This window comes from Mandrillus leucophaeus, unplaced genomic scaffold (assembly GCF_000951045.1).
Source record: "Mandrillus leucophaeus isolate KB7577 unplaced genomic scaffold, Mleu.le_1.0 Scaffold225, whole genome shotgun sequence".
Lineage (NCBI taxonomy): Eukaryota > Metazoa > Chordata > Mammalia > Primates > Cercopithecidae > Mandrillus > Mandrillus leucophaeus.
Window position 1 is genome coordinate 705355 of NW_012102310.1, and position 15726 is coordinate 721080.

Sequence of the window (15726 nt, forward strand, 5' to 3'; positions counted from 1 at the left end):
AAAAAAAAAAAAAAAGAGGAAAAAAAGAAAAGAAAAATTTGTTGCAAAAACAGTACAGTTTCCATATGTCCTTTACCTAGCTTCTTTTCAAGTTAGCAACTTGCATAGCCATAACACAATCATCAAAGATAAGAAATTAACATTGGCACAATGCTATACCTACATGGAATGATACTTATTCAATTTTCACTGGTTTTTCCACTAAAATCTTTGTTCTTTTACAGGATTCCACATTACATTTTGTCATCACGTCCCCTTAGTCTCCTCCAAATTATGACAGTTCTTTAGTCTTTCCTTGATTTTCATGATCTAGACACTTTTGAAGATGAGTGGTAAATATTTTATAGAATGTTGCTCAATTCGTGTTTGTCTGATGTTTTCTCAAGATGAGATTGATGTTTTACATTTTTAGCAAGACTTCCACCGAAGTGAAGTGCCCTTCTCAGTGCATCGTTCTGGGGGTATAAGATGTCATTATATCTCATTACTGGTGAGGTTAACCTGGATCACTCAATTAAGGTGGTGTCTGCTGGGGCTTTCTGCTGTCAAGTTAGTATTTCTCCATTTGTGATTAATAAACTTGAGGAAGATACTCTGCGAGAGTAAATATTATGTTTCTCCTCAAACTTCCACACATTGATGTCTGCAACAATTATTAATGGGATATTCTAATGGTGAGTTTCTATTTCCTTCCTTCTACCTTTATTAGTTAGAATTATCAAGGAAGTGTTCTGTAAGGAAAAGTTATGCCTTCTCTTCAACTTTATTTTTTCAATTACTTATCAATATCAGTATGGACTCGTGGATATTTATTTTATTCTGAGTTTTAATTCAATGCTATCATTATTTTGTTCTTCAAGCTAATCTAATTTTTTAAGAGATAAGGTCTTATTCTACCACCCAGGCTGGAGTACAATGGTGCAATTGTGACTCACTGTAGCCTTGAACTCCTGAGTTCAAATGAACCTCCCATCTCAGCCTCCAGAGTGGCTGGGACCACAGGTGTGCACCACCATGCTTGGCTAATGTCTTTTCTTTTTTGGTAGAGATAGGTCTCACTTTATTGTCCGGGCTGGTCTTGAACTCCTGGTTTCAAGTGATCCTCCCACCTGGGCCTCCCAGTGTTTGGATTACAGGCACGAGCCACTGCACCTGGCCTTGAATAATCTAACTTTTTAAAGCTAGTTAAGGAATCGTTGACTTAGTCTCTCTGTTTTCTCATCTATAAAATGAAAACAATAAAACATTCCTCTTAAAGTATTAGGGTGAAGATTAATAACATCATGTGTGTAAAGCCCTCAGCTCATCACTTACTTACAGTAGGCTTTAAATATATATTACTATATTGTCACCATAGTCATTAAGTAAATATATGTGTTAGATACAGAGAGGAGCTTGCAGCATAGCATAGTCTGGTCAATCATGCAATAGATCTTAGGAAAACAAATAACTCAGGAACTCCATTTTGGAGGAAGAAGAGCAGAACTAGCTCTGCTACTAACTAGCCACTAACATTAAATAAATCACATCTCCATCTGAAACTCAATTTCCTCATAGATAAACATTGGAAGGCCTTTCCAGTTCTAACATTGTATGATACTAAACTATTTAAGATACATGGAAAAATTTGGTAACTTACACAAAGTGACAAAACAGATCAATGATGCTTCTACAATGACTTGGAGAAGAGACTAATATCCATGAAGACATAACCCAAATTTTTGCTGCCGATGTAGAAACAGCAATGACAAGAGCAGGGAAAATGACACATGTGGCTTCATTCTTGTCAGGTTCCTGCTCCATCTCCTAGTAAAATCCCCATCATTTCCCTACCATTGAGTTTTTCATATGGCGTTTTTAAAATTATTCCTATCAATGAAAAATAAGCAACTTCTTTTTATACTACTTGCAATTACATAATTGAGTTTTTAAAATTCATGGAAAAAAAGGAAAACTGTTTAAAATGAAACAAATTATGATGTTCATCTGTGTTGTCATGCATCACCAGGGTCTAAGACACTGCCTAGCATTTACTAAGAGATCAAAAACTATTTTTTGATTAAACAAATGAATCAAGAATGAACAAATGAATGGCCATAGATGGTACACAAGAGAGAAGTATACCATAAGAGGATAACAACAATATGATCACTGCAGTGGAGTTGTGGAGTAGTGCCTGCGTTGGGGAGAAGATGAAAAATTGTTCCTCATGTCTCACAGATTACAAGGGCATAATCCTGGACATGGTTGAAGTAGGAGCTGCTACCACTACTCTACTCCCTCTCCAACCTTCCCCTCTGAAAACATGCCCTTTAACACTGACACTGAACCTCACATGGTGAGCAAAAACTGCTGGCCCAAGGTCCTGGCCTCTGCCACGGGCTATGAGCCTCGTTCAAGTCCCACATTTAGCGTGACACAGATGTTACTTCCTCCTAAAGTTAAGGACATGGACTTAAACAATTCATAAGCACCTCCAAAAATAACTTCTATGTACTCTGTAAATACCACCTCCAGACATACTCCAAAATTAAATTCCTGCCTCATTTGTTTTCCCGACACCTGCTCCTCAACTGACCGAACTGTTTCCCGTAAGCATTTAACATGCTCTCTTCTGGGGAAATGCTGGCTACAGGAACCACACTGGGGAGCTGCCTTACACAAAAGACCAACACAAAACAGAGTCCTTGTGCTGCTTTAGTAACATTCCTTGGATAAGATGCAAGAGGGGTAGGCATTTCACCAAATTGTCCTCCACAGTGAATAGCATTATAGCACAGTGGATGTTTCCAGGGTAATCCCCTCCATGTTGTCTTTGTTTTCTAATTAGGTTTTCTTACACTAAGCTTGTAATGTCTCCTACAGACTATGGACACCAGATCACAGAGGCAGCCAGATCCGTGATGTAAGGAAACACAGAAAGTGGCCTTGGATCAGACATGAGCTTCAAAGATTGATGGTCCTCCTCCATCCCTTATGAAACTACCATAACCTGAAGCCTTTCATCCTGGTGGCTCCAAAGCCTAAGCCAGTGCTTTTTTTTTTTTTTTTTTTTTTTTTCCTGTTGCCCAGGCTGAAGTGCAGTGGCATGATCTCAGCTCACTGCAACCTCCACTGTCCAGGTTTAAGTGATTCTTCTGTCTCAGCCACCCGAGTAGCTGGGATTACAGGTGTGCAACACCAGGCCCAGCTGATTTTTGTATTTTTAGTAGAGACAGTGTTTCACCATGTTGGCCAGGCTGGACTTGAACTCCTGACCTCAAATGATCCGCCCACCTCGGCCTCCCAAAATGTTGGGATTAAAGGTGTGAGCCACCACACCCAGCCCTAACCCAGTGCTCTTAAGAAGAAAACTGACGCCAGCATGGTGGTTCACACCTGTAATCTCAGCACTTTGGGAGACTAAGGTGGGACAATTACTTCAGGCCAGCTTGGGCACATAGCGAGACCTCGTCACTACTAAAAATTATAAAAACATTAGCTGGGCATAATCCCAGTTACTCAGGAGGCTGAAGTATGAGGATCACTTGAGTCGAGAGGTTGAAGCTATAGTGAGCTGTGATTGCGCTACTGAACTCCAACCTGGGTGACAAAACAAGACTCTCTCTCAAGAAAAAAAAAAAAAGAAGAAGAAGAAAACTCTGAGACCTTGAACCCATTACTGCTAATAAACCCAATAACTTTTCATTCTGCCTAACAAAAATAAACCCTCTTTTAAAAAGGTGGTTGCCAAGGGCACTCCAAGGTCATCAGGCAAATGAAATAAGAGAAAGCTTGAAAGAGAAGAAAGAGAACTTGGCTTTGGAGTTAGACCGTTTAGTTCCTCATTATGGCCATTTCTAACTACATGATCATGTTTAGTTACTTAAGTGCTCTGAAATGCAGTGGCCTCCATTACAAAATGGAGCCAACAAAAAAAATAAGTATCTCCTGGTGTTGTATTTAATAAGATAATGGTCTCAAAAGTGCCTGGCACAACATAGGGGTGTAATAAACATTAATTTCCTTCCCTTCCTCCACAAACCTGCCTAAGCCAATCAAGGAAGTGAAGCAAAGCAAGGAAGTAAAAATGGTTAAGAATTACGTTTTAAGTCCTATTTCCACTCAGCTACTTTTCCTAGCTCAGCAGAGAACATGTCAGACTAAAGAGGATCAAAGAATCTTTGGGGTGAGTTGCCCTGATGAAGAAATATGCTGAAACAGCCTGTATGTTTTCCAAGTAAGAAACCAAGAGGGGAAAGTTCAGGACCTGTAAATAGATCCTTTTCATGCCCAAGTTCTGCAGATTTTACAACTTGCTGGGATATTTCCCAGGGAAATCAGAGAGAGGAGATAGTAAAAGGTGGTGGGGGTTTGGCAGGGAGGATTCCTATATTCCCATCACAGATCATTTAACTCTATTTGCAGCTCAGGAATCCCAGAGCACAGGAGAGAGACCACTGAAAGTTTCATGCTTATTTTACCTCTTCACTGTCATTACTTTAAACATGTGTCTTAGCAGGAGTATTATTAGTTTATAACACAGTAGACATGGATAAGCATTTTTGTGGAATTTTAGGGTGGGGAGAGAATAGATACATACTACTCTAGCCCAAAGTCATCCTGTGGTCGCTACTTAATACAAGTGAATTACATAGTGCCACCGGCAGAAGATGGAAGTGATACTGCTTTAGAAAATAACAACCTTGCATACATAGGTGGAAAAAAAAAAAGCAAGGAAATGACTACCACAAAAATCAGGGTAGTGGATACCTCAAGACAGGAGGAAGGAGGTACAGTCTAGAAGGTAAACAAAGGAGTGACGTCTGGGCTGGCCATGTTCCATTACTTGATGGAGGGTATTCACTTTGTAATTATTCATTGTACTATACATTTAGACCTTCTGTTTGTATATTTTATTTCATAATTTTTTAAAGGTTTAAAAAAAGAAAATAATAACCCCTCTTCATTGAGAAAATAATACTTTGCTATAGATTTCAGCCCTAGGTATTGCAACATTATCATCCTCAGTTGATGTTCTTATTCCTCCCATAGATTTTTATTCTGGAAGAAGAAGAGGGTAGTTTTTTTTTTTTTTTTTTTTTTTTTTTTTTTTTTGAGACAGAATCTCACTCTGTCGCCCAGGCTGGAGTACAGTGGCACGATGTCAATTCACTGCAACCTCTGCCTCCCGGGTTCAAGAGATTCTCCTGCCTCAGCCTCCCGAGTAGCTGGGATTACAGGTGCCCACCATCACGCCTGGCTAATTTTTATATTTCTAGTAGAGATGGGGTTTCACCATTCTGGCCATGCTGGTCTCGAACTCCTGACCTCAAGTGATCCACCCACTTCGGCTTCACAAAGTGCTGGGATTACAGGCATGAACCACTATGTCTGGCTAGGAGGGTGAATTTTTGAGGAGCCACAGGTAGACTGCCGTTAATACTCCTGTATAGATAACATACCAGGAAATGTTTTAATACAGGAATATGCTTGAGGTATACACACACAAACATACATACACACATAATTTTTTGTTTTAGAGAGAGACAGAGTCTTACTATGTTGCCTAGGCTGGTCTCAAACTCCTGGCTTCAAGCAATCCCCGCCTGGCCTCCCAAAACGCTGGGATTATAGGTGTGAGCCACTGCACCCAGCCTTTTGGAGTATATTTCAAAGAGTCCAATTACTCTTGAGTCACAACGCAGTGAAGCTCCACAAGATACCAAAATGTTCTCCAAGGGGCAGGCAGCATTCGCAAATCAGAGTCATCGGATGCAAAGAAACGGAATACAAATGGGCTTACAAAATCATTGGAAAAAACACATAATTTTTACGGAAATATTAAGAACTCAGTTCCTCCTCCAATTCAGGGCATAGCAGAGCCTCAGGGCCTCTATGTGAAGAAAATCCCTCCTGTGTTTGGCATCTGAGTGACTCACCCAGAAAACCATCCACTGCGTGCAGCAAAGAGGAAATGAATCATGGAAGCTTCTGACCTTTGCACTTGTCATCCCTGCTCAGGGAAACCACCCACAGACAGTCTCAGCAGAACTGGAGTCAGGGCAGTCAAACAAGGCACACACAGAAATGATGCAAATTCACTGGCAGGGGAGAGCAAGAGAATCAGGGCAAGAGAACGCAGCTCAGGGGTTGCAAATACAGGATAAACATTGATTTTATGATACAGAAAACTTAGCAGTTGAAACAGCATTGAGGATGATTTGGCAGTGCCCACTGACCTGTTGTTTTAAGCAGGAATCTGAACCCTTACCCCACTGGCTGGGGGTGGGGGTGGAGTGGAATGGCATGGAAGAGAACAATGACCTTTGAATCTCCATCTTATATTTGGTATTTGGAGAATTTGCTTGGCTTGCGTTAGAGGAAGTAGACCAAACTGATGCTAGTATGAGAGCTGCAAGGGATTTGATAGAGTCACATTGAAGAAGACGAAAGCCCAATGACTGCATGCTGAAAAGGCCGTGAGTTTACAATAACTGGTCCAGGAGTACTAACACAATCTGAAGAATTATCTACAGCCATAGTCCAATACTTCAGGTTGTGATTTGTTTTAAACAAAATCAGAATATCTTTAAAATGCTAATTTGAAAGGTAACTATAGTTCATCCTAAAACATGTGCAGAGTAGAAAGCAAACACCTAGAGAACACAGAAGGGCAAACCTCAAACTGCCTACATTACTGAATACAAGTGTATCAAGACTGTATGCTGAGATGCAATTGCTCTCAGCTTGTCTGCTCACCCATCAATGGTGAGGGGAATAGGTGACACCTGCTGAGTTGCAGCGTTCAAAGGCATTTCCCTTCACCCCAAGGTGAGTTTTAAATGCAATTTCCCTTCTCACATGGGTCTATAAATAGTAGTGCAGCTTCCTAAATACTTTTTTTAAAAGAATATATCATCCCTCAAAAAACACCACCCAGGCCTTTGCCCTCAGGATAAACTTGGCTAGGAAACCTTGTCCTTACTGGTTAGAAGACTGGGAATTAGGCACTCGTATGCCACACAGTTTAATTCGGAGCTCTCTCCTGTGCTTGATAACTCAGGCTGATAGAAGACATTGGATATTGGATGATGTTCTGGTCACAGCTCAAGAAGGAAGATTTGGGACTGATCTTAGAAACTTCCCTTTCCCTTCCATCCCACTTCTCACTTTGGCTACCTTCATCTTCTCTCTTCTTACCCACTTCAACATCACTTTACTTTAGAGAAAGGAGATTAGTCATTTCCAAGTAGAGAGGCAGCATTTATTGCCCTGCACCCTGTTGTTGCCCTCAGCATTTACCAATGGAAATGGAAGTGATTCAGTCTTCTCTCACAGCACAGAACTGCAGTGTGCTCCTTTGCACACAGTTAAGTGATTTACCTACAATTGGTATCAGGGAGTGCTAGTATTCTCTTTCCACTCCCTTATGAAGTTCCATCCTCACTTCTATCAGTATATGCAACTAATGAACTAGGATCTTTCTGCAATAATAATAATTTTTTTAAATAGCTATCATCAATTTGATATTTACTATATGCCAGGTACACTGCTAATTTTTTTTTTTTTTACAAACATTAATCCTTTTAATCTTCATGGTAACCATATTAGATTGGTGCTATTTTCATCCCCACTTCAGATGGGAAATGATGAGTTTAGGGGAGATTGTGTGACTTGCCCAAAATCAAGTCAAAAGGTAAAGGAGCCAGGATTTAAGCCCAAAGCTGTTCACCTCCAGAATCTGAGCTCTCAGGCACCACACTATAAGCCCTAGGAGGCTGAGGGCAGGAAAAGAAGCAATTGAATTCTATTTGTTCTACAGTGATTCTGGTCACCTTTTCTTTATGTAATCATAGCAGGCAGCAGAGGGGAAATATAACAAAGTCTTATTTCCATGAGGACATCTCAGCTGTCATCTGTGACTTTTCGATATTTCTTTCTTACGTATAAGAAATGAGAAAGGAAGAAAGACAGCAGCAGAAGCCCTAGCAGTTTGTAGCCTTATTTCCCTATTCCTGGATAATGGGGAATTTGACCTTTCTGAAAAGATGATCTTTCAAGCTTGACCAGCAAAAGCCCCATCAGAAACACCTCATCAAGCACACATAGAAAGGGGCCAACTGAGTTCAACTTCTCATTGGGAATTCATCGTCTGACCTTCTGTTAGGGACAACATTTACGATAAGATAAATCACACTCTCATCTTCGCCCACTATTTTGAACCGGAACTAACCTATCAACAATTTAGTGAGCATCTGTCATGTCCATTGAGACTATCACAATTACTTTGTAGCAATCACAGAAGAATTAGACAGTCTGTCTTTAATTAGTGCATGTTCCCCATAGCTTGCCATTTAGTAGCTAGTTAGTTTATTGCAGATGTACAGTACAACTGGTTTCTGGTTTAGGACCTCATTATGTTCAAGACAATACATACATACATACATATATATATATATATATTTTTAAATCAGCAGCTTAGAAATTGAAGATTTCTTTATGTTAATCAAAGTTCTGACTCTGGGAATAGAGAAAGGATACTGCAGACAACCCAACTTTTAGATTTCAAATAAGTGTCACGGTTGGTAGAAATTTTCAAGGAAAACTAAAATCTTTAGGAAAAGATAAATGAATTGGATTGATTCTCTTTTGTTGATTTACTTTGTTGTTGTTTTTTGTTTGTTTGTTTGTTTTCTGAGATGGAGTCTTGCTCTGTCACCCAGGCTGGAGTGTAGTGGTGCGATCTCTGCTTACCGCAATCTCCACATCCTAGGTTCAAGTGATTTTCCTGCCTCAGCCTCCCAAGTAGCTCAGACTATAGGCACAGCCTCCCAAGTAGCTGGGACTACAGGCACGTGCCACCACGCTCGGCTAATTTTTTGTATTTTTAGTAGAGACAGGGTTTCACTGCGTTAGCCAGGATGGTCTTGATCTCCTGACCTCACTATCTGCCTGCCTTGGCCTCCTAAAGTGTTGGGAAGGCCAGCCTCACTGATGTAGTTTTAAATCCCATAGTGTAACAGGAAGAACTGTCTTCGAAGATTCAGGTTTTGAAATTAGATCTAGTTCATATCCTGGTTCCTACACTTACTAGCTATAAGTTGAGCAAGTTATTTAACCCCTCTAAGCATCCATCTCCATCTATAAAATGGGTTGTATGAACCGAATGAATCTTCTGTCTAAAGCACTATCACAGTGCCTGGCACAGAGTAAGAGTTCAATACATGCAGCTTACAAACAAACAAACAAACAAACAAACAAAGAGGGAAGGAAGGGAGGGAGGGAAGGAGGGAGGGAGGGAAGGAGGGAGGGAGGGAGGGAAAAATCGTCATTGTATTCTTCCAATTACCAATTTGCAAACTACAGATGCCAAAGACAGGCTGGCCCACATGAGATAAGGCCTGGCAGCACAGTAAAGATTCACCACAAAAATACTGGCTACAAAGTGGATTTTGCTATAAGGAAAGTCTATTTAGGGCCCAACCAAGGGAGCTTAGTGATTACTGAGGCACTCCTTTCCAAGGAAGTTTACCCATATCACATTCCCCATGGAAAACCTGTTGAGACACCAGTGGAAAAAGATTGAGAACTCGCCCTTAACTGAGCATTAGGTGGGAATTTGCCAAGATAATCAACAATAATTGGCATAAAAGAAAAAGGCTTTTGAAATCAGACCCAGCGAATTGGCAGAAAGAGAGGGTCAGACAAACGGAGCACAAGAACCATGCAAACTGTAGTCTGAGTTCGAGTTAACCCAGAGTCTTTAACAAACATAAGCCAAGTAGCTCTCCCACACCCCAATCTCCGCATCAAATAACTTCCTTCCAAAAGAAAGCTAGTGGGAAACTGGCAGGTGGAGTTGGATCATCTTGAAACAAAATATTAAACATAATTGTTACGTATCCTATCCCAGCTGTAAATCATGAACTTGGCATACAGACGATCAGCAAAACTTGCCCAAATTAAGTTTCATTATTACATATGTATAAATGATTTCTGAATGAAACTGAGAAACTCACAAGTAATATAATGAACGCTTTAAAACAATTCTCCATTCTGAGCCTTACGGAGTAGAGAAGGATAGAAGCTAAATGCAAAACCTCAGTACATAACAAGTTGCAAGAAATAAAACAGGGGAAGGGGAGGGGGAGAATAAATGGCAAAAGAAGCCAAAGAGAAAAATTGCCAAGTTCTCACAGAATCTACAGAAAATGAGAGAAGAGAACAGAGAAGCTGACAGGAAGAGTCAAGAAGAAAACTGTGGGAAAATGCGAAAGCATCTTGGGGAGGAGCCAAATTTTAGTGGGTGGGAGAGAGGAAATGATAACATCCGCAGGGCCAGCCGCGAAGAGAGGAAAGAGTCAGGAGTCGCTTGGAGAAAAGAAAGGCTCCTGGAGATACGGGAGGAGGCTGTGCTGAGTAGGAGCAAGTTCCTAGACATCACGGAGATGAACATGACTGTGGTTGTGGACAAGAGCAACAACACACATCATATAAAGGGCTTTATTAGCCAGGTGCGGTGGCTCATGCCTGTAATCCCAGCACTTTAGGAGATGAGGCAGATGGATTGCTTGAGGCCAGGAGTTTGAGACCAGCCTGGGCAACATAATGAGACCCCATCTCTATTAAATAAAACAAAAATTAAAAAGAATTTTTCCACTCCTCCATGAAAAGACATTATTTTTTCCTTCCTGAGGTAATTTGTAGGGAGAGTAATGCCTGTGTATATTTTTCCTCCCAGGCTCAAGCCATCCTCCCACCTCAGCAAAGGTGAAGGTGAAAGGATCGTTGGCCACAGGTGCCTACCACCACATCTGTCTAATGTTTTTTTATTTTTGTAGAGACCAGGTCTCCCTATGTTGCCCAGGCTGGTTTCAAACTCCTGGGCTCAAGGATCCTCCTACTTTGACCTCCCAAAGTGCTGAGATAACAGATGTGAGCCATGCCCAGCCATATATATTTTCTTACAGCTCCTGTGTTATGAGGGGAAGTGGCAAGAATGGGTTAAGCTGGGCACACTACAAAAAGCTGTGGGAGGATAAGTGGGAGGTGGTGGCATTAAGTGATTCCACCAGGCCTTGGCAGCTGGAAGCATGGAGACATGACCTTCAGCTCAGCTCTACTACATGCCATCAGAGAGCTCTGACAGCCTGTCTTCCCTGGGATCTGAGAGATCAACAAGCATTGGCAGCTTCCCCTAGTTGTCAGTTCCCAAAGACTGTCACAGTCCTCAGTCAAGTCCCCCAGAGCGGGGTAAAGAACATCTCTTTCTTCCAAACAGCCTTTCTCACCTATTCCTCACCCGTACTTTCATTGTCCTCTTCCACTTGGGTGAGAGGATGCAATTCCAGATTTTGCTAGCTGAAAAGACATACGGAACTGCCAACTTGTTTCTACTTGGACACAATGTCAGATAGACATCTAACACTTAACACATCACAAATGAACTTACGATCTTTTCCTATCCCCACCCCTGAAAAAAACCTTGCTGCACTTAGTTTCCCCCTTCCACTTCATGCCAACTTCATCCCTCCTTGGACTCTTCTATTTTGCTTATGCCTCATGTCCAGTCCATCCACAGATGCTATTGGCTTACCATCGGAATACACCAGGCCCCCAGCATTCCTCACCATCTCCATCACCTCTCACCTGGACTTTTCCAGTCACCTCCCACCTGGTCTCCCTGCTTCTGCTCCTGTTCTCTGACACACAGCAAAGCCGGCCACCTGGTCCTCTTAAACTTCAAGAGCAGTCATAGCACTTCTCTGCTCTCAAACTCTCCTGTGATGTCCAGTCTCAGTTGGAGTAAAAGCTAAAGTCCTCACCGTGGCCTAAAGGTCCCTCCCCATTCATTCTGGTGCCCAGGAACTCTCCCTCTTCCTCATTTCCACTCCAGCCACTGGAGTCCTTTCACACTTTCAAACCTGCTAGGTAGGCCGGGCACGGTAACTCACGCCTGTAATCCCAGCATTTTGGGAGGCCAAGGCAGGCAGATCACCTGAGGTCAGGAGTTTGAGACCAGCCTGGCCAACATGGAAAATCCCCGTCTCTACTAAAAATGCAAAAATTAGCCAGGCATGGTGGTGAGCACCTGTAATCCCAGCTACTAGGAGGCTGACGCAGGAGAATCACTTTTACACAGGAGGTGGAGGATGCAGTGAGCCAAGATAGAGCCATTGCACTGCAGCCTGGCGGATGGAGCGAGACTCCATCTCAAAAAAGAAAGAAAGAAAAAAAACAGGTAGACCCAGTGTTACCAGAATTAGCCATGTTTGGGCAATAAAAATACAGGGCACTCTGTTTGTTAAGTTTTTGTGTTAAGTTTTATATGTTAAGTTTTTAACATAAGTATGCCCCAAATATGGCATGGCACATATTTATACTAAAAAATAGGCTTATGCCTCTAACCCCAGCACTTTTGGAGGCCAAAGGAGGAGGATCACTTGAGGCCAGGAGTTCAAACCAGCCTGGGCAACAAAGCAAGACCCCATCTCTACAAAAAATAATAATAAATTAGCTCAGCACAACAGCACATGCCTATAGTCTCAACCACCTGGGAAGCTGAGGCAGGAGGACTGCTTGAGTCTAGGAGTTCGAGGCTGTGGTAAGCTATAATCACGTCACTGCACTCTAGCCTGGGCGACCGAGTGTGACTCCATCTCTGAATATATGCATGTGTGTGTTTGTGTGTGCCTGTGCACGTGTGTGTGTCTCTGTGTGTGTGCGTGCATACACATGTGTGTGTGCGTGCATGGGTATGTGTATGTGCAATCTGAAATGCATATTTAACTGGGCATCTTGTATTTCATCCAGCCAGCCCCGGTCTCCCGCTGACCTCAGCCCTTTGTACTGCTTTTTCCTGCTGCCTGAAACACCCTTCCTCTGATACTTCTATGCTTTGCTCTCCTACCTACTTCAGTCCTTTGCTCAAATGTCACCTTCTGGGTGAGGCTGGCTGTAGTCACATGAACAATTTTAATCTGGTGTTTCCTATCCCCTTTCTCTGCTTTATTTTTCTCTCATAATTTACAGCGAACTGTTGGTCTCCACCAACCACAGGTTAACTCCTGGAGAACAGGATTGGTTTTGTTGTTCTACTTTGTTCACTGCTGTATCCCCAGCACCCAGAGCAATACTGACACCTGGAAGGGGTCAATGAGTGTTTGTTGAATGAATAAACAAGCGAATGAACATCACAAAGCTCTTGATAATAAATGGTCAACAACAAATTGCTACTGATTCAAAGATTTTTATACTCTACCCTCCATCCATTTTGTGACAACCAAATGATCGCAACCCCTCCCAACAGAACAACCCCAGAATAAATCACCACAAAATAGATTTTCTCCGCCGGGTGCAGTGGCTCACGCTTGTAATCCCAGCACTTTGGGAGGCCGAGGCGGGCAGATCATGAAGTCAGGAGATCGAGACCATCCTGGCTAACACGGTGAAACCCCGCCTCTATTAAAATTCAAAAAAAATTAGCCGGCCTTGCTGGCAGGCGCCTGTAGTCCCAGCTACTCAGGAGGCTGAGGCAGGAGAATGGTGTGAACCCAGGAGGCAAAGGTTGCAGTGAGCTGAGATCGCGCCACTGCACTCCAGCCTGGGCAACAGAGCAAGACTCCATCTCAAAAAAAAAAAAAGAGAGAGAGAGATTTTCTCATTTTATATTGATTTTAAACAAAACCACCAACTTCACAAAATGCATATCATGAACTGGCTTACTTTACTTAGTGCTTTACAGTTTACAAAATATTTTTACCACATGAACCCCTGTCGAAGGCCTTAGATGCAACAGAACTAGATTCAAGGGGAACAGTTTCACAATGGAAAAATCTGGATTCCATGATAACAATTGCATTTGCAAAAAAAGTAATACCCAACCCAAAATAATTCAGCACAATGCCTAACATACTCACCCTGCCCCAAATGTCCTCTTTAGAATCCAGCAGAAATTGCTGTTGTAATAACTTGTGAAAATATATTGTCAGAATATACTTTGCTTCTGTATGTATGTATGTGTGTTTATTGTGTGTGTGGCTTTAAAAGACAAATAGCCTAGCTCACATATCCTGAATAAAATGAGCTCAAGTAATTATTGAACTTGTGTCGGTTTTATAATCATCAAAGTCTCTTCAGTGTTTATATTAGAGCGTGAGAAAAGTATACATTGTTATGTGCTTCAGAGTGAACCAATGTATTGTCCCTCTAATTTTCCATCAGAGGGAGGAAAAAAGTCATCTAGAAACCTAACTCTTGCGTGTACTGCAAGCCGGGTTCCTTGAGTGCTTCTGGGAAAAGCTGGTGGACACAGGTGTTCCTTAGACTGTTAATGCAGAAGTGCTTCTCAGCCTCAGCAACTCACTGGAATCACCTGGGGGTGGTTAACAATTACTTACTGATCCCTATCCCTATTCCTAGCCCGGCGTTTCTAACATAACTGACCGGCGTGCACCCTGGACCCTGGAAGTTTTCAAACCTCACGAGTCTAATAAACAGATGAGGTTGAGATTACTATTTTAAAGTCTCCAAAAAAAATGCACAGTGAAATAAATAAGTCTTTTTTAGTTTCCTACAATAAGCCACGTTTCCAGGTCTTTAAAGCTCCTCTCCAGAATACAGCCCTGCAGATGAGTTTGAAAGGAAAAGAAAAAAACGCTCAGATTTTATTGAAAAAATCAATGTGTACTGTTTGAGGTGGGGGGAAAATTCAGGGTTTAATATAAACAAAGGAAGTCTCAGTACAGCAGCCCTGGGAAACTCCCCAATTTAACTTAGTCTTTCAACGATTCTCATCTGCCATAACTGTGGCAGCAGGAATAATAACTGACAATGTACTCTTTATTCACACCAAACACGCCAGTGGACTTCAAAAGGAAATCAACATTTACAGTTTAATTACTGTTTATTCCCTGTATTCAAATCAGCTTTCTTTGGCTACCCCCTTCTAAATGCTCAGAAGGGGATTTAATCATCTGATCTAATTTTTCCAAAGAATAGAAAGTTATCATTATGACAGCACACTGAAAAAATAATTAAACAAATGCAAAAGAAAGTGTAAAAAAGATAACTGCGTTGGGTATTTCTGAAGACCTCTGCAAGATAAAGCAGTTCATTTTTAAGGCAATAATGTAGGGGTTAAAAAGACTGATTCCTACTTTAAACGGAGTTTAGACTTCTGTCTTTGCTAGCAGAATGAAGTGCATTAGTGAAAAACGTTATTGTGCTTAAAGTCAAAGTGGCACCACCTACCTCAATACTGTCTAATAGAAAATTAGGCCACCTGCTTATATAATTTAAATTGTCTACTAGACACATTAAATTGTAAACAGAAACAGGTGAAATTAATTTTAGTTATTTAGTTTTAACCCAATAGAGCCAAAATATCATTTAAATATGAAATCAATATTAAAAATTTATCTGTAAGTTATTCTACATTCCTTTTTCTTTTTTGTACTAAGTGTTTGAAATCCGGTATGGATTTTATACTCATAGAGCATCTCAGTGCAAATTTAGTCTCATTTCAATTGCTTTTTAGCCACAAATGGGTGGTAGCTACCATATTGGAAAGTAGGGGTCTACACAGCAACAATAGTCTGAGAAATAAAGAAAATATTTTCCCTTCTCATTCTTTACTTTTTGGCAAAACACTTTTAGCTGGGCTACACAGAAAGCTGGGCTTCCTACCCTTTGACATTTTCTGTGGCTTTGCTGGAAATGGAAACTATAGTTTGGCCCTTTTAT